We start from the raw sequence: 21,470 nt of genomic DNA, 5'->3' as shown, positions 1-21,470 counted from the left end.
TTTCCACGCTGCTTATGTGGTGAGTGGAAAAGAGTCTGGGCTTTGAAGTCAGACCCAGGTTTGAATTCTAGCTCGGCTGCCTGTTGGCTGAATAGCTTAGAGTCGGTTCCCTCATGTCTCTGTGCCTTGATTTCCTCCTCTGTAAAATGTGGATTTAAAACTGCTAAACTCTCAGGGCTGTTTTTTATGTTTATCTTTTTATTGAAGTATAGTTGAATTATAATGTTTCAGGTGTATAGCAAAGTGGTTCAGTTATGCATATATTTTTCTTCAGATTCTTTTCCATTATGGGTTATTACAAGCTATTGAATGTAGTTCCCTGTGCTATACAGTAGGCCCTGTTGTTTATCTCTTTTATATATAGTAGTGTGTATCTGTTAATCCCAAATTCCAAATTTATCCCTTCCCCTCCTTTCCCCTTTGACAACCATAAGTTTGTTTTCTATGTCTGTGAGTCTATTTCTGTATTGTAAATAAGTTCGTTTGTATCATTTTTTTAGATCTCACATATAAGTGATATTGTGATATTTGTCTTTCCTGTCTGACTTATTTCACTTAGTATGATAATCTCTAGGTCCATCCATGTTGCTGCAAATGACACTGTTTCATTCTTTTTTATGGCTGAGTAATATTCCTTTGTGTGTATATACCACATCTTCTTTTTCCATTCATTTGTCGATGGACCTTTAAGTTGCTTACATCTTGGGGCCATTTTTTTTTTTTGGCCGTGCCGCACGGTATGCAGGATCTTAGTTCACTAACCAGGGATTGAACCCATGCCCCCTGCAGTGGAAGCGTGGAGTTTTAACCACTGGACTACTTATTTTTTTTTTTTTTTTTAATTTTATTTATTTATTTATTTATGGCTGTGTTGGGTCTTCGTTTCTGTGCCAGGGCTTTCTCTAGTTGCGGCAAGTGGGGGCCACTCTTCATCGCGGTGCGCGGGCCTCTCACTATCGCGGCCTCTCTTGTTGCGGAGCACAGGCTCCAGACGCGCAGGCTCAGTAATTGTGGCTCACGGGCCCAGTTGCTCCGCGGCATGTGGGATCTTCCCAGACCAGGGCTCAAACCCGTGTCCCCTGCATTGGCAGGCAGATTCTCAACCACTGCGCCACCAGGGAAGCCCTGGACTACTTATTTTAACCAGGGGCCATTTTGAAGAGTACACAAGACACCATGTGTAAAGCACAGCATGGGCATGTAGTAGGTAATCAACAGTTACTCTTCAAATGGGAATCCTGAGACAGAGTCAGTGTTGCCCTCCCAGGTCATGCTGGAGCCAGGAATGGTCACATGGCTGCAGAGAAGAGGTCGGTGTAACCTGGATCTACTTAAACCTACTTAAAGGTGCAGGAAAATGGTACCTAACAGAATCCCCTCTTAGAAAGACTAGTCCTCCAGAGAATGGCATGAGCAACATTGAGAAAGCTGGTGTGTTCCCCCAACCATCAAGGCTTCCCTATAGAAGGACATTTGGGCACCTTCAAGCAGGAGCCAAAAGCAGAAGGGGGAACTGGGATGATGCATGACAGATCACTACATACATTTGAAGCCACCACAGGATCCCCTGAAACCTACATTTCTAGCCTCCCCATCACTCCGACTTCCGTCATACCCTCCAGTTCAGCCACATCAGAGACACTCCCTATTCCCTGGTACACAAGAAAAGCTAATGGTTGTGAGTCGAGTTAGTTTCCCACTAACCCACAGACATTCTCCCATCAACACTTCAAACTTGGGACATGAAGACATTATGTGAAAGAAGCCAGACACAAAAAGATAAATATTGTACAATTCTGTTTGTATGAAATGTCCAGAATAGGCAAATCTGTAGACACAGAAAGTAGAATTGTGGTTGCCAGAGCTGGTGGGAGGAGGAAATGAGTTCCTCTCCGGGGTGATGAAAATGTTCTGGAATTAGTGATGATACTTGCATAACTTTGTGAATGTCCTAAAAACCATGGAAGTGTACACTTTAAAAGGGTGAATTTGATGATATATGAATTATATCCCAATCCAAAAAAAAAAAAAAGGAAAATAGTGGAAAATGGAAAAGAAGAGGGAAGAAAAAATGGAGGAAAGAAAGGGTTGCACTTAGGCTCTTAGGAGTTGGATTTAACTCTTAGGAAGAGTCAGAGATGCTAAGTGTGGTGGTTAAGAGCGTGAATTCTGAAGTCCAGCTGCCTGGGTTCAGTTCCCAGCTCTTCCGCTTACCAGCTGTGCCTTTAGGGCAGGTCACCCACCTCTTTTGGCCTCACTCCCCCGGAGGTAATATAGGAACGATTTGGGGATTGTTGGGAGGATAAAACTAGATAATCCATGCAAGGTGCTTAGCATAGTACGTGGCATATCCTCAGGGCTCAGTTAATATGCGTTAGTTTCCTTAGGAAGGGAGGAAATCATTGAGTTGAAGGGAGAGGAGAAGTGGGGTAGAGGGAAAGGAGAGGGAAGTTGAGGAGTTGGGAGGGCTGGAGGGGAGGAGGTCGGGGCTGTCTCTGAGGGGTAGGAAAAGTCTGGGGAAGAAGCTGGCTCGGAGAAACAGGCTGGTGCCCTTGAGAGAGATCAGGGTGGTCCCAGCCCAGAAACTGTAGTCAGAGCTCTTCCCTTCCCACCCTGCTTGAGTGAAGTGCTCAGAATCCGCCCCACCAGCAAGGACCACAGCCCTCCAATGTCAGCTTACGTTTCCCAGTCTGCCGGTTGCCCCAGCAAAGCAGGAACACAGAATGTCTGTCCTCTCCCTCTTCTAAGGCAAAGCCGGGGTGGAGGTGGGAACAGGAGAAGGTGGCAATGTTTACTGAGCTCTCACCATCCCGGATGCCTTAGTGTGCATGGCCTTGGGGTGCAGCTACCCCCAGATCGACTCTGTGATGCTCCCACCATCTTGGGTGCCTTAGCGTGCATGACATCTTAGCAATCAGGGTCCCCAGAGCAACCTTGTGATGCAGGGATGGCCGCCCTCATTCTACAGAGGAGAAAACCGGGGCTCAGGAAGATGAAAGTACTTCATCGAGTCCTTCACTCATCCATTCAATCCATTCAGCAATATCTATTGAGCACCTGCCTTGCGCCAGATGACATCTCCAGGGCTGTGGATACAGCAGAGCAAAGACAAGAGTAATTTACATTCTCCTGGAGGACAAGAGACAATAAGCAAGAGATAAATCACTGAACACAATGATTACAGATTGTGCCAACTGTGGGGAAGGAAAGAGGAATACACAAGTGAGCGGCGAGGCAGGAGCACCGCTTCCACTAGGGTGGCCTCTCGGAGGAGGTGACAAGAGAGAGTGGGATCTGAAAGATGAAATAGAGCCAGGGTGTCCAGATCATGGGAAAGAGCATTCTTGCAAGTGCAAAGGCCCTGGGGCAGAACTAGCTCACCTTGCATGATAACAACTTGCACAATACAAAAGCCAGTACTGTGTTTAACTCTAGCAGGTACACAAATGGTGCTTAATAAATGTCATCACTCGCTGTTCATCTCAAAGGCCCTTGCAGCTTCCAAACCCATGAAACCAAGTGGTCCTCCAAAGCAGCAAACGTCTTCTCTCTGTGTGTATCCTCAGTGCCAGGCATAGAGTGGAGGCCTTTTACCAAATGACTTACTAAGGAGACTGTGTCGTTGGCTATTCTGTACTTGCTAAGTGAGGATGCACAGGAAATCAGAAACGCCTGGCTTGGATGTCAGGGAGACCCAAATTCAAATCTCAACTCTGCCTGTTAGTGCCTGTGTGATTTGGGGCTCAATTTTTATCCAAGACTCAGTCCCCTCATCTGTGAAATGGGCATGAAATAGACACTTCCCTGTGGGTTCCTTGTGAGCACAAAATGAGATAATGTATTGTTAATCCCAAACAAGATGCCTGGTCTGTGGTAAGATTTTTTTTTTTCAATCATGAGATTTTTCTGGTTTTAGCCAATCCACACTGAGCTGTTTACTCTGAGCCTGCATTAATTCCCTCTCTTGTGTTGTCTTTTAATCCTCACATGAGACCATTAAGGGAGGTACTGTTTTTGCCCCACTTTACGGAAAAGGAAACTACGCCCAGAGAGGTTAAGGAACTTGCCTAAAGTCACACAGCTGTAAACAGCTAATAAGCAGAATCTGACTCCGAATCCACTACATTACCCGGTCTCTGCCCTATAAGGGGTGGTGGTGGTGGGGGAGTGTCTGTGAGCTATTTTTTAGCAACTTATTATCTTCCCTTCCCTATCACCTCCATGATATCTGCCAAGCCACTTGTTTCCTGGTAGTTTCTGATACGAATTTGCTCACCCAAAATGCACCCACATGTACACACACACACTTTCTCTCATGAAGGAATCCATAATTTCAGGTAATGAAAGAAGATGCAACTGCCTTGACTCCCGAGTCTCCCCTTCTCTGCAGACGACCCCATGCTGTTCTAGTTAATAGCCCCTGCCGCCCCTTCTGACCTGCTCCCCCAAACCCAGCAAGTTCTCCCAAAGCATCCAATCATCGCCTCCCCCCCTCCCTGCCTCTTGCACCGCAGGGAGCGCCTCGCGGAAGCCGGAGCCAGAGGAAGATGCTTCCGTCAAAGGGAGCAGGACAGGCTTTCCACGGATCAGAGGGGAATGACTTCGCTGCTCCTCGCTCTGTTAACATAATGAGGGGATAATCTGGTATTTAAATCACAGCCCAAGTGGTAAATCTGCATTGTCAGCCTTCAACGTGATTTACAAAATAATTTAAAAATGCATGAACCTTCTTCTTGATAAAGCATGGGGGTGCTCAGTTAGCTTGTAAATATTTTATCACCCAAGGTGAGCTGTTTGCCTTGTGGCCATCACATATGCAGCCAGCGAGGGGGGCGAGAGGTGTGTGAGCCTCTGAAGACCCTCCCACATCAAGTCCACGGCCATCAAGTGAGGATCCGGGAGAGTGTGGGTGGTTTATGTTGCCTCTGGTCCTTTGAATAAGTGCTTTTTTAGCCAACTTCCTGGAAAATGGCTGCTTGTAGGTGTCCCCAGCAGACTCAAATGCCCTTCTCTCATTAGGACTGAGCAAGAGATCATTGACTTTGACGGTCTCCCCAGCAAGGATCTCTGGAAGGCTAAGGGGAACCTGCAGGGTGGGCTGACAGTGACACTCAGATGAGCACTTTGGAGAACACGTAGGGGGAAAGAGCAGCCTCTCCAGCATCTTCACTACCTGGAAGAGACTGCAGCTGGCCGGGGTGAGAAGCAAGGACAAAGACTCATTCAATCTGGGAAGAGAAGAAATGCTATACTTGAAAGAAGGGTTGTCGTTGGGTTTTTTAAATATTTATTTGGCTGCATCGGGTCTTAGTTGTGGCACACGGTATCTTTAGTTGCGGCATGCGTGTGGGATCTAGTTCCCTGACCAGGGAAAGAACCCCGGGCCCCCTGCATTGGGAGTGCAGAGTCTTAGCCACTGGACCACCAGGGAAGTCCCAGAAGGGTTGTTTTGTTTTGTTTTGTTTTTTCATATCACTAACTTCTTATTCAAGGGGACGATCATGTCCACATCCCTGGAGCTAAATGTTGAGTATTGCTGTCCCAAACTGATTCTGAGCAGGACTCCCAAAAGCCACGGTGGGACTCGAGTGAGAGCTCTCGTAAGCAAACAGGGTAAGGGGGGGGGGTCCTAGGGAGAAAGAGAACCAGGTGTGGCTTTCTTGACATAAGAGAAGCCATTTTTGGCCTAAGCCATTTTATGATCTGAGCCTGGTTACATTGCTTGCCCTTGAACAGGTCTCAGTAATTAATGATCTTAAGGGAACAAAAGGATTCAAGAACAAAGGAAAAGCAATTAAGAAACAAGAGTTCCCCCAAAAGTCAGAGTCCTAATTCGTCCTCAAGGGAAATATCTTACAATCTGATACATATCTTTCATTTCTGCCGGAACTAAGGCTCCGACCTGGGTGGAGGATGGTAACTACAGGTTGGTCAGAAACTAAGGGTTGATGATGTTGACCTTTTCTGACCCTTTAGTGACTTCAGTCAACTAAAGCTTGGACTCTTGTCAACCTTTGCCCCAGTTCTATGCTAAATTCCCCTCTGCTCAAGCCCCTTCATGAATATGCAGGTACCTTAGCTTAAAACTTCCCCAATTTTGCTGATGGGGAGACACTGCTTTGGGAAAGATCCCTGGTGTTCTCCTTACTTGCTGCCAGTAATAAATCCTTTCTTCTTCCGATCTTTGGCTTGGTTGTGTCTTTTTGCTTGACAGCCACCGAGAGGTGAACCCAGCTTTCGGGTAACACCCTATCACATGGACATCAACCCATCACTGGACGTGGCTCCTCCCTGTCACTGGAAGAGGAGAAGTGGTGGCTGGACACTGGGCAGGGGAGTAACCGAATCAGAATGTCTGGGAAGAGGAGCCCAGGAACCAGCATTTAAAATCAACTTCTGCCGTCATTCTCATGCACACTAAAATTTTAGAACTTCTGGGCTATCCTAGAGGTTCTGAACCCTATCTGAACATTAGAATTTGTAAAGGGGGAGTTTTGAGAAGTACTGATGCTCCAGATCCTACCCTTGGAAATCCTGATTTAATCGATGTACCCTGTGGCTTGGACATGAAGGAGTTTAAAAGCTCTCGGGGGCTTCCCTGGTGGCGCAGTGGTTGAGAATCTGCCTGCCAATGCAGGGGACACAGGTTCGAGCCCTGGTCTGGGAAGATCCCACATGCCGCGGAGCAACTAGGCCCGTGAGCCACAACTACTGAGCCTGCGTGACTGGAGCCTGTGCTCCGCAACAAGAGAGGCCGCGATAGTGAGAGGCCCACGCACCGCGATGAAGAGTGACCCCCGCTTGCCGCAACTAGAGAAAGCCCTGGCACAGAAACGAAGACCCAACACAGCCAAAAATAAATAAATAAATAAATAAATAAAATTTTAAAAAAAGCTCTCCCAGGTGATTCTGAGGTGCAGCCAAGGTTGACCACCACAGAACCAGAGGAACTTTAGGCTCTTGGATTTCCATGAATTCATGTCTGCATTCAACTTGAACTTCTCTAAGCGATGGCATGCTCACCACTTCACCTGGTAGTTCATTCCTTGACTGATTGTCTAATTGTAACACCTTATTCCTCCAACTGAACTGAAACTTCACTCCACACCAATTCCACTTGCTGGTCCTCCCTGCCTTGAGATCAGGTCATCCCAACAGACAAACTCTAGAGTTGATGAAATTTGCATTCACTGAAATTGGTGAAATTGCATTCCCTTTGCCCTGTTACATCCTTATTTCTTCTCCAGGGCCCTCACCTCTTTCCCTCCCTCTAATCCCACCTGGAAGCCAGTGCCCTAATCTCTCTCCCTCCATGAAAACACTCTCAAGAAGGTATCTGAGATGAGTCAGTTGCACCTTAGAATGAAGGAGTCGATGGAGGAGGCAGTGTTAGACGTCAGAGACCTGGCTCCAGCTGGCTCTGCCCATGTAGCACCTTGGATAAGACCCATTCACTCTCTGGGTTTCAGAGTTTTCACCCCTAAAACTAGGGGAATTCGTCTAGATTCACAATCCAATCTGGGAAAGGAATGGGAAAGGTAGGAATAATGGTTGATGTAGTCGGCCAATGGAAGGAGAATGATCGGGGTTGGGGAAGAGATGGAAGGAGACAGGAAGTGAGGGAAGAAAGGTAAGAGGTTAGGAAGGAAGGGGAATAGGGTCAAACGAGAGGGAGGATGGGTGGGAGAGAGAGAAGCAGAAAATGGGGGAAGGAAGGAAGGAAGGAATGGAGGAAGGAGGGAGGGAGAGAGGGAAAGAGGGAAGGAAGAATGGAAGGGTGGGCCACAGGAGTCTTTTGAGAACTTTCTAAGGCATCAAACAAAATATTTTGAAAATGTAGACAACACTACTCTTTATATAGTTACTTATTACACGGTGCTGGTGTGCTGTTTGAATCACAAATTGCATGCTAATGGCCTAATTCATAAACCACTGACGTTCTTTATGAGTCCTTAGCATTCAGAAATGAGGAATTTGTGTTCAAAATATAATTTGCATTGCAAAATTCAATAATTTAGTTTCTCATATTCATTAATGCCTAAAACCACAACACATAACTTATCCCATTCCAACTCCCTCCTTAGGACACTGAGAAAATAAGTGTTTCAGCTGGGATCTCAAGTACTGCTTGTTAGGGCCAAGTTTGGAACTGCTCTGAGAGTGATCACCAGGGGCAGCCATGCGGGTTTTCCTTAAGGAGTGGGCACTGAAGGAGTCTGCACAGTAAGAAAAAAGAACTAGAAGAGCCTCTCAAGCACATGTTTATTTCAACTTCCCAGTCGCAGGAACCCCACCTGAAACTTCAATTCCTGCTGAAAGAGATGTACAGTTTCCAGGGAAATGGCCAGTGGAAAATCCAGGGAAATAATCGATGTAACATTTGGTTGAATGGTCTGTGCTACCCACGGAAATATTGTCCAAGGACTTCCCTGGTGGTGCAGTGGATAAGATTTCGCATTCCCAATGCAGGGGGCCCGGGATCGATCCCTGGTCTGGGAATTAATCACACATGCATGTCGCAAATAAGAGTTTGCATGCCACAACTAAGGAGCCCTTGAACCACAACTAAGGAGCCCACCTGCCGCAACTAAGACCCGACACAACCAAATAAATAAATATTAAAAAAAAAGAAATATTGTCCAATCAGATGTTTAATGGAAAAGACCATAGAATACTCTGCAAACTAAAACGAGGAACATTCTCTTGGCAAATATCTTTGCTGTGACTTAGGGACCCTGCCTCATCTATCTGAAGGATGAAGTTGGATTCATAGCCTGCCCAGCTATTTTTGTTTCCTGGTACAAGATAGGCACTGAGAATTGTTGAAAGAAAGGAGGGATCGATTGTTTATGGAAGAGCCGATGAGAATGCTTACCTGGCCCAGTGTCCCCTTAAGAACAGGTCTCCAGGGATATATCTGGGGTTGATCTCCAATACACCTATCTTGGTTTGATAGGTTATATTGCAATGTGCTAGGGTAAATCTTTTGAAGCAATATGTAGGCTCTTGGTTTGAACCAGAACCTTTCAGAACTAAGACCTGAGTGTCAGGACAATGAAATTGAACACATATAATTCCCGGAGTCAGAAGTTCTACGTTTTAGTTCTCAAAACAAAACCTCCAACTTGCCGTGTGGATTTGTGCAATTCATGCCCTCTCTCTGAACCTTGTAAATAGGGAGGTTTGGTTCCTAAAAACTCTTCCAACCCTGAAACTTCTAGGACTTCAAGATGTGACCCTAGTACCATACCCCAAATTGGACATTTGTCACTCCTGTCTGGATGTGTCTGCCTGAGAGCTGGTTATCCAAGCCTTAGAAGGTCAAAGACCAAAGACCTTACTAGAATGTAAAGTGGTCCCTTAAAAGGAACCACATGCCTGTCATTCAATGCTGTATTCCCAGCACCCAGCCTGCACGTCATCAGTGCTCGAGAAATAACCACTCATTCATTCAACAGATGTGCTCCGAACACTGACAGTGTGATGGTCTACATCCTAGGCAGTAAGGATACAGTGATGAACAACATAAATCAAGTCTCTACCTCTGTGGGGCTTACATTAGAGTGGAAGAGACAGACAATAAACAAGTAAAGCACACATAAACAAACAAAACAAACAAACAAGTTCAAATAGTGACAAGAGCCAATAAAATAAGGTAATGGGATGGAGAGTGATGGAGATGGGCTATTTAGGTTAGGTGCTCAGGCACATCCTCTCTGACAGTGGAGGGAACATATGAGTTGAGATCTAGACCAAAAGGAGGCAGCCATGGGAAGATGCTGAAGCAGAGCATTCTGGGAAGAGGGAGTAGCAAGAGCAAAGGTCCTGAGGCAGAAACATGCTCTGTGTGTTCAGAGAAGATGAACAAAGGCCCAAGGGGAGGGAGTATTGTGAGTGATGGACGGTGAGTAGGTAAGGTGGTCAGAAGAGCAGTGGGAGTGGATTATGCAGAGCCTTCCAGGCCCCTGGTCAAGAGTTAGGAATTTATGCTAAATGTGAAAGGAAACTCTGGAATGTATTAAGTAGGTGAATGGCATTATCTGGTCCTTAGCTCTAAAGATCCCACTGGATGCTTCATGGAAAACTGAATTGTTGAATGAATGGGGTACGAAGTACCTACTCTGTGCACCTTGGAAGAGAGTCAGCCTGGGAGAGTGGTGTCCATCCATGAGAAGGACGTGGTCCAGCATTTCAGAAAGCCAGCGTGGCGCCTGCTGCAGTGGCATCTGGCTGGGAAAGCCACTGAAACCACCTGGTACCCAGTGCCTCTCTGTGAAGCCTGAAGTGGCTCTCATTCCAAAATCCACTCAACCTCCTCCTCCTCCTCCTCTCATCTCTGCAAACTCTGCAGCCTTGTCATAAGAGCAAGTCATTTGTCAGCAAATCTAAAATATTTATTGTGCATATTTTAAATGCCAAAGTGCTACATCATTGAGCTGTGCCCAGATGGGGACAAGGCTTCACAGTGCCGATGACTGGGATGAGGACGTGCCGGACAGAATTGCAGACAATTAATCTGTGCAAATGGAACTCTTCAAAGGGGACTGAAGGACTCACTTAAGCACCAGAGACAAACCAACCCATAATGATCACCATTAAAATTTAATACAATTTGCTTATTTTGAAAAAATGAAATTCCTCATATCCCTTATGGCTATCACTTACCCTACTGGGAAAATGTGAGAGACGGTAGGACTGCTTTGAGGGCGAATCTTGAACCAAATTCTAGAAAGGGGGTCTCTCCAAAGGCATCCACGCTGGTAGACGTTCAACCATCACTATTTTCCTTTGGGAGAGTTTGGATAATAGGCATAAGTCCTTGGTGGGCATGTTGGAGGAAGAGAAGCTGGTGGCAAGGTGAGCGAGGTGGTGGTTGTTATTGACCTTGAACAAATTTTAGTTTCCTCTAAGTTTCGGGACTCTTATTTATACAATGTGGGTGAGAGGAAAATTTATTCCGTGGGGTGGTGGTGAGGACTGAACAAGATGGCACATGCAACACGTTGAGTACTGTGCTTGGCACATGGTCTCATTGGATCCACGTAACCATCGTCATCGCCATTGTTGGTTGGGCCACCATTGTTATGGCTGAACTACTCATACCAGCTGTGGGGCTTTGGGCAAATCTCCTAACCTTCCCATAAAATGGGATGATGATTATCTCTTCCCTGTGGAGTTCTTGGGAAGATTAGACAAGGTAATGCATGCCCAACACTTAGGACCGAGTGCAAGTCCAATGAAGAGCTGTTTCCATCATTATCACTATCTTCATCATGTTCAGTGATTGACTTCATCATCCGGTCAGGAATCATCTTGGAATTGAGGCTGGTGCTCAGATGTTGTTGGAGGGAAACTAGGCAGTAGGAAGTCTCACCATCCAGGTGTCTGCTCTGCCTAATCCCTGAGCCTCTCCATGCCTCAGTGTCCCCAATCAGTATATTGGGGATCACATTGGACCCACACTCTTCATTGGCACTGTTTTCAAGTAAAATACAATTATAGATACTAAGGCATTAGGAAGGTTTAAAAACAGCTCTCTATAAATATAACGTGTGCATGGTTATTGTTTATTAAGTAGAGAGGAAAATTCTTTGTTATTGTTTTGAGTCTTCCAGCCCTGAGATAGCAGACACATACACACTAATACGTATAAAATGGATAACTAATAAGAACCTGCTGTATAAAAAAATTAATAAAATTCTAAAATTTAAAAAAAAAAAGATAAATCAGAGCAACGTCAAGGCAGAGTGAAACATGGGTTTCCAGGATCCAGGGTACCGAGTTTCATCGGGACTTTTTTTTTTTTTTTCTTTTTGCAATCTTTGCTGAAAGACATTTGAAGTGAAGTTAATAATTGAAACGTAATGAATAACTGCAGTTTGGGGTCCGTAGCACAATCATAATTGCCAGTTTATTACTTTTTTTTAACATATTTGCCGAGTATTAATAATATTGAAATAATGCAAGAAGATCATGGAAAATAAATGAAATATATCATTTGTCAAGGGAAAAGGATTTCCAAACTGTCGGCACTGCTCTTGTGAGTTCTGTGATGAATGCGGCAGGGTACCAAATCCTTCATCGTGGAGACATCAGCTGCAAGTTGTGGTTCCTGCAGAATTCTCATCCAGTCAAATCAAGGTGAAGCTACAGAAGGCTCCTAGTGTAGACAGCCCTGCCATCTCTTATGTGCTTCTTAGGGGTGTATGGAGCATGGTGCAGTAGAAAGTTCCCAAGCTAGGAATAATAATACCCTGGTTTTAGCCCCAGCTCTTTGGTTTGATCTTGGACAGGTCCCTTCCCTGCTCAAGTCCTCCTGGTCCTCAATATAAAGTGAAAAGCAAAAACAGGAAAAAAAAAGATAAAGGGGTGGGAATAGGTCCTGGATCCCAACTATGTCATCTCTAAGAACCCATTTTATTATTTTTCTCCCCCAGGGACTGCCTGTTTTGAAAGCTCTTCATATACTAATTTGAACCTAACTCAATTCAGCAAGGCTTGTCTTCTACCCCAGGAGCAGTGTAGGGAATCTACATCCTCATCTGTAAAGTAGGCAGGTTGATTTGGGCAGAGGTATCTCAGCACTGGTGAACCTCGGCTAGCGATGGGGACAGTCACAACTAATTTATTACTAAAACCAGCTAAAGTAATAAAGTGTGCAACTGAGTTTCTAAAACAAATGGGAGTGGATTCGAAGGTCCCTCTGACAAAGCCATTCTTGCTTCTTTATGTACAGACACATTTCCTTTTATCTGCTGCATGTCTAAGGCATTCACCTTATGACAGGCGGGCACCCAGCTAAGGAAATGAGCCCCAGGAAAGAAGTGGGCTCACAGCTGAGGTCCTGGGGCCCACCACCATTCCTGGTCTGTGTCTTCCATCCTCAGCCTATAGTAAAAGGCAGTGCAGTGGATCTGGAGGGTGGGATCTCGGCCACAGTAAGCCTGGAGAGCAGGGCATTGAGCCAAAGAGAGTTATTCTCCAGCCTTAAGATCTCATGGAGTTTGCCTCATAGTTTGGACTTCCTTGGGGCCTGTTGTTTTTTTCTTGTTTTCTGTTTCTCCCTTTGGGAGTGGAATGTCGGTCCTACACCTGTCCCAGCATTGTATTTTAGAAGCACATCATTTGTTGGGTTTCACATGGTTCACAGCTGCAGAGCAATTTGCCTCAGGATGACTCATACCTGGTGTCTCACTCATTTCTCATTGAGATGATACTTAGATGAGACTTTGGATTTTAGACTTGAGAGTTGATGCTGGAATGAGTTAAGATTTGGGAGCTGTTGGGATGTAATGAATACATTTTGCATGTGAGAAAACATGAACTGGGGGGACCAGGGGTGGAATGCTATAAACTTCATGTTTGTAGCCCCCCCAACTTCATATGTGAACTCCTAGCCCCCAAGGTGATGGTATTAGGAGGCGGGGCCTTGGGAAGTGATTAGGTCATGAGGGTGGAGCCTTCATGAATGCAATTAGTTCTCTTATAAAAGAGACCCCAGAGAACTCCCTCACCCCTTTTGCCATGTGAAGACACAGAGAGAAAACAGCCATCTATAAACCAGGAAACAGACCCTCATCAGACACCAAATCTGCTGGCACCTTGATCTTGGACTTCCCAGCCTCCAGAACTGTGAGAAATAAATTTCTGTTGTTTATATGCCACTCAGTCTATGGTATTTTTGATATAGCAACCCAAATGGACTAAAACACTGATTCTAATATTTTAATGAACATTCTTCCCAATTTATATAGATATCCTTATATATATATATGTATTCTGTTTTATATAAACACGATAATATATGTGCTCAGCTACATTCTGGTTTTTTTCCCCCTGTTCTATTCTATGCCAGGAACTTCTATTCATTACAGCAAAGCCCTGCAGAAGTTTTCCATTGTACTGATTTACTATTAATAATTCACCACTGACATCCACACAACTATCAAAAAGTAGCTGTAAAAAGAACAAGCTTTTTGGTGTACTGATAGGGAACAATCTTCAAGATCGGTTGTTAAGTGTAAAAAGCAAGGTTATAACAGTGTTTACTTTGCTCCCATTTGTGTAAAAAAAAAAAGAAAGAAAGAAAAAGTAAGGTGGAGTAGGAAGAATATATAAATATACTTGCTCTGGAGAACCCAAAGTGCTGGTGGTGCTGGTTGCTTCTAGGAGAAGCCCCAGTGGGCAGGGGCCTGAGGCTGGAGAGAGACATCTCATTGCAGACCCAACTCTACCTTAGGAATTTTGGGCCGTATGATTGTATTAACCCAGACAAAACACGTGTGTGTTGTGTTTTTATGCTTTATATACTTCACTGTGGATGAGTTAAGATTTGGGGTCTGTTGGGATGTAATGAATGTATTTTGCATATGGGAAAGACATGAATTTGGGAGGGCCAGGGCCAGAATGCTACAGACTAAACGTTTGTAGCCCCCTAAAAATCCACCCAATTCTTACTGACCTCTCAATGTATAAAAATATATCATTTTATATGACACAAATGAACATATCTACAAGACAGAAATAGACTCACAGACATAGAAAACAGACTTGTGGATGCCAAGGCAGAGGGTAGGGGGGTGATTAATGGATTGGGAGTTTGGGATTAGCAGATACAAACTATTACCTATAGGATGGGTAAACAACAAGGTCCTACTGTATAGCACAAGGAACTACATTCAATATCCTGTAATAAACCATAATGGAAAAGAAAAATAAATTAATTTTAAAACTTTTTTTCTATTTCTACCTATTCTCCATGTTAATCCTCATCAACTTCTACCATCTTCAAAAGAAGATGATCATGTTGTTGACTATAATTATTCAAAATAAATATTTTAAAAGTAACAAAATATATATATCATTTTAACATAATAGAAAAATTTGTGTTATATTTAAATTATATCATTTATACTGTATATATTTGACTTTAAAAAATAGTTCATCGCTGTATCCCCAGTTCCCAGCCAAGTACCTAGAATATAATGAAGGGCTCAATAAATATTTATCGAATAATTTAGTGCCTGAATAGATAAATATGTTGATTATTAAAACACCATATTTGTGAGTTGAGTTTTTTTTTGTAGTTACTTCCATTCTCTTTCAATTTGGAGGTTTTTGTCACGATCTGGGTGTCACTATGTGAACAAATATACGGGAGTGAACAAAAGTTTGAGACTCCCTGAGTCAATTTTGCTCAGGATCCTTCTGGCTGATATGATCCAGAATTCTGAGATAGGCTCTGGAACACACGAGAATCAGGAGTCGGTTCCCTCTGGGAAGGGAATCAAGGAGTGGGCGGCTGGGAGAAGAGGATGGGGTGAGGTTGGTGTGGGGCAGCTCTGCCCAGTGCCTGAGCCTCCCCAAGTCTGTGAGATGGAGAGAGAAGAAGTCCTTACAAGGGCGAAGCATCCACAGGGGCCTTGGGCAGATGTTCTGGGTAAATACATCTCATGTTGGAGCTCTGCTTCCAGATTCTCCATCTCGCTAGGAGGAAGAGAACATACTCAGTGGGGAGCGGGAGCTCTGGGGTCCAATCACCTCTGCAGAGATCCCAGTCTCATCACACACCTGCTGGGTATTGTTACCTTAGCCTCAGTCTCCTGGTCGGTAAAATGGGGGTGATAATGAATGCATCAAACTCACCAGATTGCTATAAGTCTTGAAGGAGATCGTGCAAGTCAAATGGGGCTTAAAAAGAATCTCAGCTGTCGTTCCTGTTATAGTGACATCCATTTCATGCAACGTTAGGGGACCCTTAGGAGTAGCAGGAGTGGAAGAGCCAAGAGCAGTGAGATTCAATTCACTCATTCACTCAATTTTTTAAAATTGAAGTACAGTTGATTTACAATGTTGTGTTAGTTTCAGGTGTACAGCAAAGTGATTAGGTTATATATATATATATATATATATATATATATATATATATATATATGTTTTTTAAGATTCTTTTCCCATATAGTTTATTACAAAACATTGAGTATAGTTCCTTGTGCTATACAGTAGGACCTTGTCGATTATCTGTTTTATATATAGTAGTGTGTATCTGTTAATCCCAAACTCTTCATTTATCCCTCCCCCCACCTTTCCCCTTTGGTAACCGTAAGTTTGTTTTCTATGTCTGTGGGTCTATTTCTGTTTTGTATATAAATTCATTTGTATCCTTTTTTTAGATTCCACATATACGTGATATCATATGATATTTGTCTTTCTTTCTGGCTTACTTCACTTGTTATGATAATCTCTAGGTCCATCCATGTTGCCACAAATGGCGTTGTTTCATTCCTTTTGATGGCTGAGTAATATTCCATTGTATAAAATTCACCCAGTTCTTACTGACCATTCACAATGCCTCAGCATTGCACTAGGTACCGGGAACAAGTGACAGGCGAAGGTGGACAGAGTTCCCGCCCCCTTGGTGCTTACAGTCTGGCGAAAGAGATGGGCATGAACCAAAGGATAAGCAAAATCAATGGAAAAGTGCTACAGTGACAAGTGCTACAGGAGAGAGGTGTACGATGCCACAGGAGCTGATATTGGGAGATTTGATCTTGCAGGAGGAGTCAGGGAAGGCTTCCCTGCGGGTGATGTTGAAACCAAGATCTGAAGGATGACTAAGGATTATTTAAGTGGAAAAGGGGAGCAGCAGGTGCAAGGTCCCTGTGGCTGGAGGATGCACGAAGAACTGAAAGAAGTCCAAAGTTGCTGGAGAGAAGATACAAAGAGGATTGTGGGGGGAGGTGAGGCCAGGAGCTAACTATGGGCCAGGCCATTGCAGAGTCTAATGACACCAAATATGATGGCAGCAATCATATATTAATCACTTGCTGTATGCCAAGCACCATGCCAGTCATGTCACATTATCTCATCTAAACTCATAATAATAACATAAAAGTGGTGTTACTATTATCTCCTCTCTACCAACGAGGAAACAGGCTAAAGAAAGGTGCTGTGGGGGACTTCCCTGGTGGCACAGTGGTTAAGAATCCACCTGCCAGTGCAGGGGACATGGGTTCTGGACCGGGAAGATCCCACATGTTGTGGAGCAACTAAGCCCGTGCGCCACAGCTACTGAGCCTGCGCTCAGTAGGCCTCACTCAGAAGGCCATACAATTTGTCACCCAAACAAGAACAGCGATCATTATCAATAATGCCAAGAATGCAGGCATAAACGAGGACTGTCCCAGGCCATGCTAGATAACAACTCAAGATAAAGAACATGAAAGGACTTTGTGAACAATGACATCCATTAAAAGACCAGAGACCATTAAGCTGAGCGTGGGCTTCAGGGAGGGAAAAGTTCTCAGTGTTACCAGAAGATGGCTTTCTTGAACCAATTCCTCCCTCTGCTACAACAGGAAACCCCGTTCTACCCCAGTCCCACATCTGAAATATATTTGACATTTCAAAAAATAATTGTCACTTTTATTAATGTTGTAACATATAAATTTTAAATGTGACAGATGAGTGAGAAGCAGCAGTCTGTTTCAATGAAAAGTTCATACTCTCCAGCAATAAATCATAGACCAAAGAGAATCCGACATGGGTCACAATATTTCTTGCCTGTCTGTGTAGGGGTTACTGGAGTTTGCCAACGTTAACTTAGCAGAACGATTCCACTTGGGAACTGAGAATCCCTTGTCCGAGGAGGATGGGAAGCCGGCCCCCTCTCACCCCCTCCACCGGGGTGCCCTTGCTCCAGACTCTGTTCCAACTTTAGGGCCCATTCCCAAACTTTTCATCCAGAATCTCTACTGATATTTTGTTTTCTCTCTTGTGAAGTCTTGCAAGACAGGCTTTATCCTATCCTTGGTTGGCTACAAACCAATTCCATCTATTCTATATTTTTTAAGAAACCCGGAGAAGGAGCTGCTAGGGTCTCCCCTGGTCATCCAAGCTAGCTTTTAATCCCAAGGTCGGTTCCTTCCTTCAACACCATCTTAGGAAACCTTCAAATCTGGTTTGCGGTTTACAAAGAGTTGAGTCAATTCACTGTGATCTGGATTCGCTCTTGGAAAACTTTAAGTATACAAGAATAATTTGGAGGTAGTGGGGTGGTTGAAAATGCAGATTCCTGGGCCAGGATCTTATAAATGCTGATCCTATGGGTTGGGGGAGCGGGGACCAGGAGTGTGCTTTGGACACAAGCATCCCAGGTGAATCTAACAAAGGCAGTTTGAAGACCACGCTTTCAGAAGCACCAGGCTGAACAAGCCTTGGTGGGAGTGTGAAGCACGAAGCCTGGGGTGGGTGGGTGCTTTGGGGAAACGGGGATATTTCCAGCCAGAACCACCTTGGTGTCAGCCCTCCGGTCCTCCTGGCTCTTGCCCACATCCTCCTTCTACACCGGAGTTTAGCAAACCTCGTCTTCTGAGGCCAGATTGAAATGCCAGAATGTATGGAGATTAATCACAGAATAATACAAACTGCAGCTTATCATCTCCCATATATTTGACATAATTACCCTACAAGCAACATGAAAATGTTATACTGTAATAACTCCCAGTCAGAAGAAAAAGCAGTGTTGCTGATAACATGAAAATAGAGAAGACAGAATAGAGCCCTTCGAAAACTTTTAATTAATTTTTCCCCCTTTCAGCATAATTGATGTCAATTCAGGCTTCAGTGTTTTCAAAGCGCCTGGCCTCAGAGCAAAGGAATTTAGGGCTGGTGCGGGTTGACTGCAGAGCAAAGCTGGGCCCTCCTGCATTTCTGCATCTTTTTTTTTTAATGTTTTTGAAGTACAGTTGATTTACAATGTTGTGTTAATTTCTGCTGTACAGCAAAGTAATTCATTTATATATATATATATATATATATATATATATATATATATATACACACATATATATATATACATATTCTTTTTCATATTCTTTTTCATTCTGGTTTAACACAGGATATTGAATATAGTGCCCTGTGCTATACAGTAGGACCTTGTTTTTTATCCATCCTATATATAATAGTTTGCATCTGCTAATCCCAAACTCTCAATCCATCCCTCCCCTACTCCCTCCCCCTTGGCAACCACAAGTCTGTTCTCTATGTCTATGTGAGACTGTTTCTGTTTCGTAGGTAAGTTCATTTGTGTCACATTTTAGATTCCACATATAAGTGATACCATATGGTATTTGTCTTTCTCTGTCTGACTTACTTCACTTAGTGTGATAATCTCTAGGTCCATCCATGTTGCTGCAAATAGCATTATTTCATTCTTTTTTATGGCTGAGCGATACGCCGTTGTATATATATGTACCACATCTTCTCTATCCATTCATCTGTCAATGGACATTTAGGTTGTTTCCACATCTTGGCTACTGTAAATAATGTTGCTGTGAACATAGGGGTCTGCATCTTTTGAACATGTTAACAGACTGCATCACTTCCCTGTTTAAAATGCTTTCACAGCTCCTGTTTCCTGCCCGACAGAACACAAAGACCCAGGTTCTTTGGAGTCCTTCAGGAGCCTTCATGGTCAGGCACTTGCTTGCTACCTTGCCAATTTCACCTCTTGCCCCTCCCCCACATGCCCCAGTCTTCCCAAATCACTTGCAATTTATTTCTCCAATGTACCGTTCTTAGTCCATTTGAGCCGCTATAACAAAGTACAATAGAATAGGTGGCTTATAAACAACATAAATTTATTTCTCACCGTTCTGGAGGCTGGATGTACAAGACCAGGGCACCAACCCGGTTGGGTTCTCGTGAGAGTTCCCTTCTGGGCTGCAGATGGCTGTCTTCTCGTTGTGTGCTCACATGGCAGAAGGAGTGTAAGAGAGCTTCCTGGGGTGTCCTTATAAAGGCACTAATCCCATTCATAAAGGCTCCACCTCCATGATCTAATTACCCCCAAAGCCCCACCTCCTCATATCGCCACATTGGGGTCAGGATATCAACATATGAATTTGGGGGGAGGGGGGGACACTGCACCTTCATTCCTCCAAACATTTGCACTGGACATCCATCCCCACACCCTCCCCACCCACTTCTTCATCTGGCCAACCCAACTCATCCTTCAAAGCTCAGATAGCGTCTCCTTCCGAAAGCCTTCCCTCCTCACCGGCAGCTGAGATTTCCGCCTTGGGTTCCCAAAGCCTCCAGTTGTCTCCTCTAACCCAGAGCTTATCACACTCGCACTGTTCTATGAGTCACTTTCTCTCTCTCCTCGACTGGAAAGTGAATGTATCTTATTCAACTCTGTAACCCAGCATCTACAGTGTCTAGGAAAGAAGATGCCTCAGAGAATATTGGAAGAATGAATGAATAAATTATTTATGACTACTAATCTCACACACTGTTGATGCCCATTGTATAGGAAACTATACAGTAAATTCCTGGCAAGAAACCACTCATCTCTCATGATGAACTACTTTGAAGCATTGCTCAAACCAACTTATAGCGCTCATTTCAGCAGCACATATACTAAAATTGGAATGATACAGAGAAGATTAGCATGGGAAATGAAATTGAGTTATTTGTAGTGAGGTGGATGGACCTAGAGTCTAGAGTCAGAGTGAAGTAAGTCAGAAAGAGAAAAACAAATACCATATGCTAACACATATATATGAAATCTAAAAAAAAAAAGAAAAATTGGTTCTGAAGAACCTAGGGGCAGGACAGGAATAAAGACACAGACGTAGAGAATGGACTTGAGGACACGGGGAGGGGGAAGGCTAAGCTGGGACGAAGTGAGAGAGTCGCATGGACATATATACACTACCAAATGTAAAATAGATAGCTAGTGGGAAGCAGCCACATAGCACCCGGAGATCAGCTCAGTGCTTTGTGACCACCTAGAGGGGTGGGATAGGGAGGGTGGAAGGGAGACGCAAGAGGGAAGAGATATGGGGATATATGTATATGTATAGCTAATTCACTTTGCTATAAAGCAGAAACTAACACACCATTGTAAAGCAATTATACTCCAATAAAGATGTTAAAAAAAAAAGCCAACACAAATAAAAGCCAAAGTCTTAACAGTGGGAAAAAAAACCGTATATAACCCATTATTTCCCTTTTTTTTTTTTTTTTAAAGGATTTTCTTATTTATTTATTTATTTATTTATTTATTTTTGGCTGTGTTGGGTCTTCGGTTCGTGCGAGGGCTTTCTCCAGTTGCGGCAAGCGGGGGCCACTCTTCATCGCGGTGCGGGGACCGCTCTTCATCGCGGTGCGCGGGCCTTTCTCTATCGCGGCCCCTCCCGTCACGGGGCACAGGCTCCAGACGCGCAGGCTCAGCAATTGTGGCTCACGGGCCCAGCTGCTCCGTGGCATGTGGGATCTTCCCAGACCAGGGCTCGAACCCGTGTCCCCTGCATTAGCAGGCAGATTCTCAACCACTGCGCCACCAGGGAAGCCCATTCCCTTTTTTATTGAAGTATAGTTGATTTACAATATTGCGTTAGTTTCAGGTGTGCAGCGAAGTGATTCAGTTATAAATAAATTTTTTTTCAGATTCTTTTCCACCATAG

The 21,470-nt window shown here is 44.1% G+C and overlaps 1 pseudogene; it reads left to right on the top strand.

Annotated features, from left to right (window-relative positions):
* The first annotated feature begins 20,397 nt into the window (after window positions 1–20,397).
* Window positions 20,398–20,456, top strand: LOC114237900 (U6 spliceosomal RNA; annotated as a pseudogene).
* The last annotated feature ends 1,014 nt before the right edge of the window (window positions 20,457–21,470 follow it).

The sequence above is a fragment of the Balaenoptera acutorostrata genome, chromosome 15 (assembly GCF_949987535.1).
Source record: "Balaenoptera acutorostrata chromosome 15, mBalAcu1.1, whole genome shotgun sequence".
Classification (NCBI taxonomy): Eukaryota; Metazoa; Chordata; class Mammalia; order Artiodactyla; family Balaenopteridae; genus Balaenoptera; species Balaenoptera acutorostrata.
This window is presented reverse-complemented; position numbering and strand designations above follow the sequence as displayed.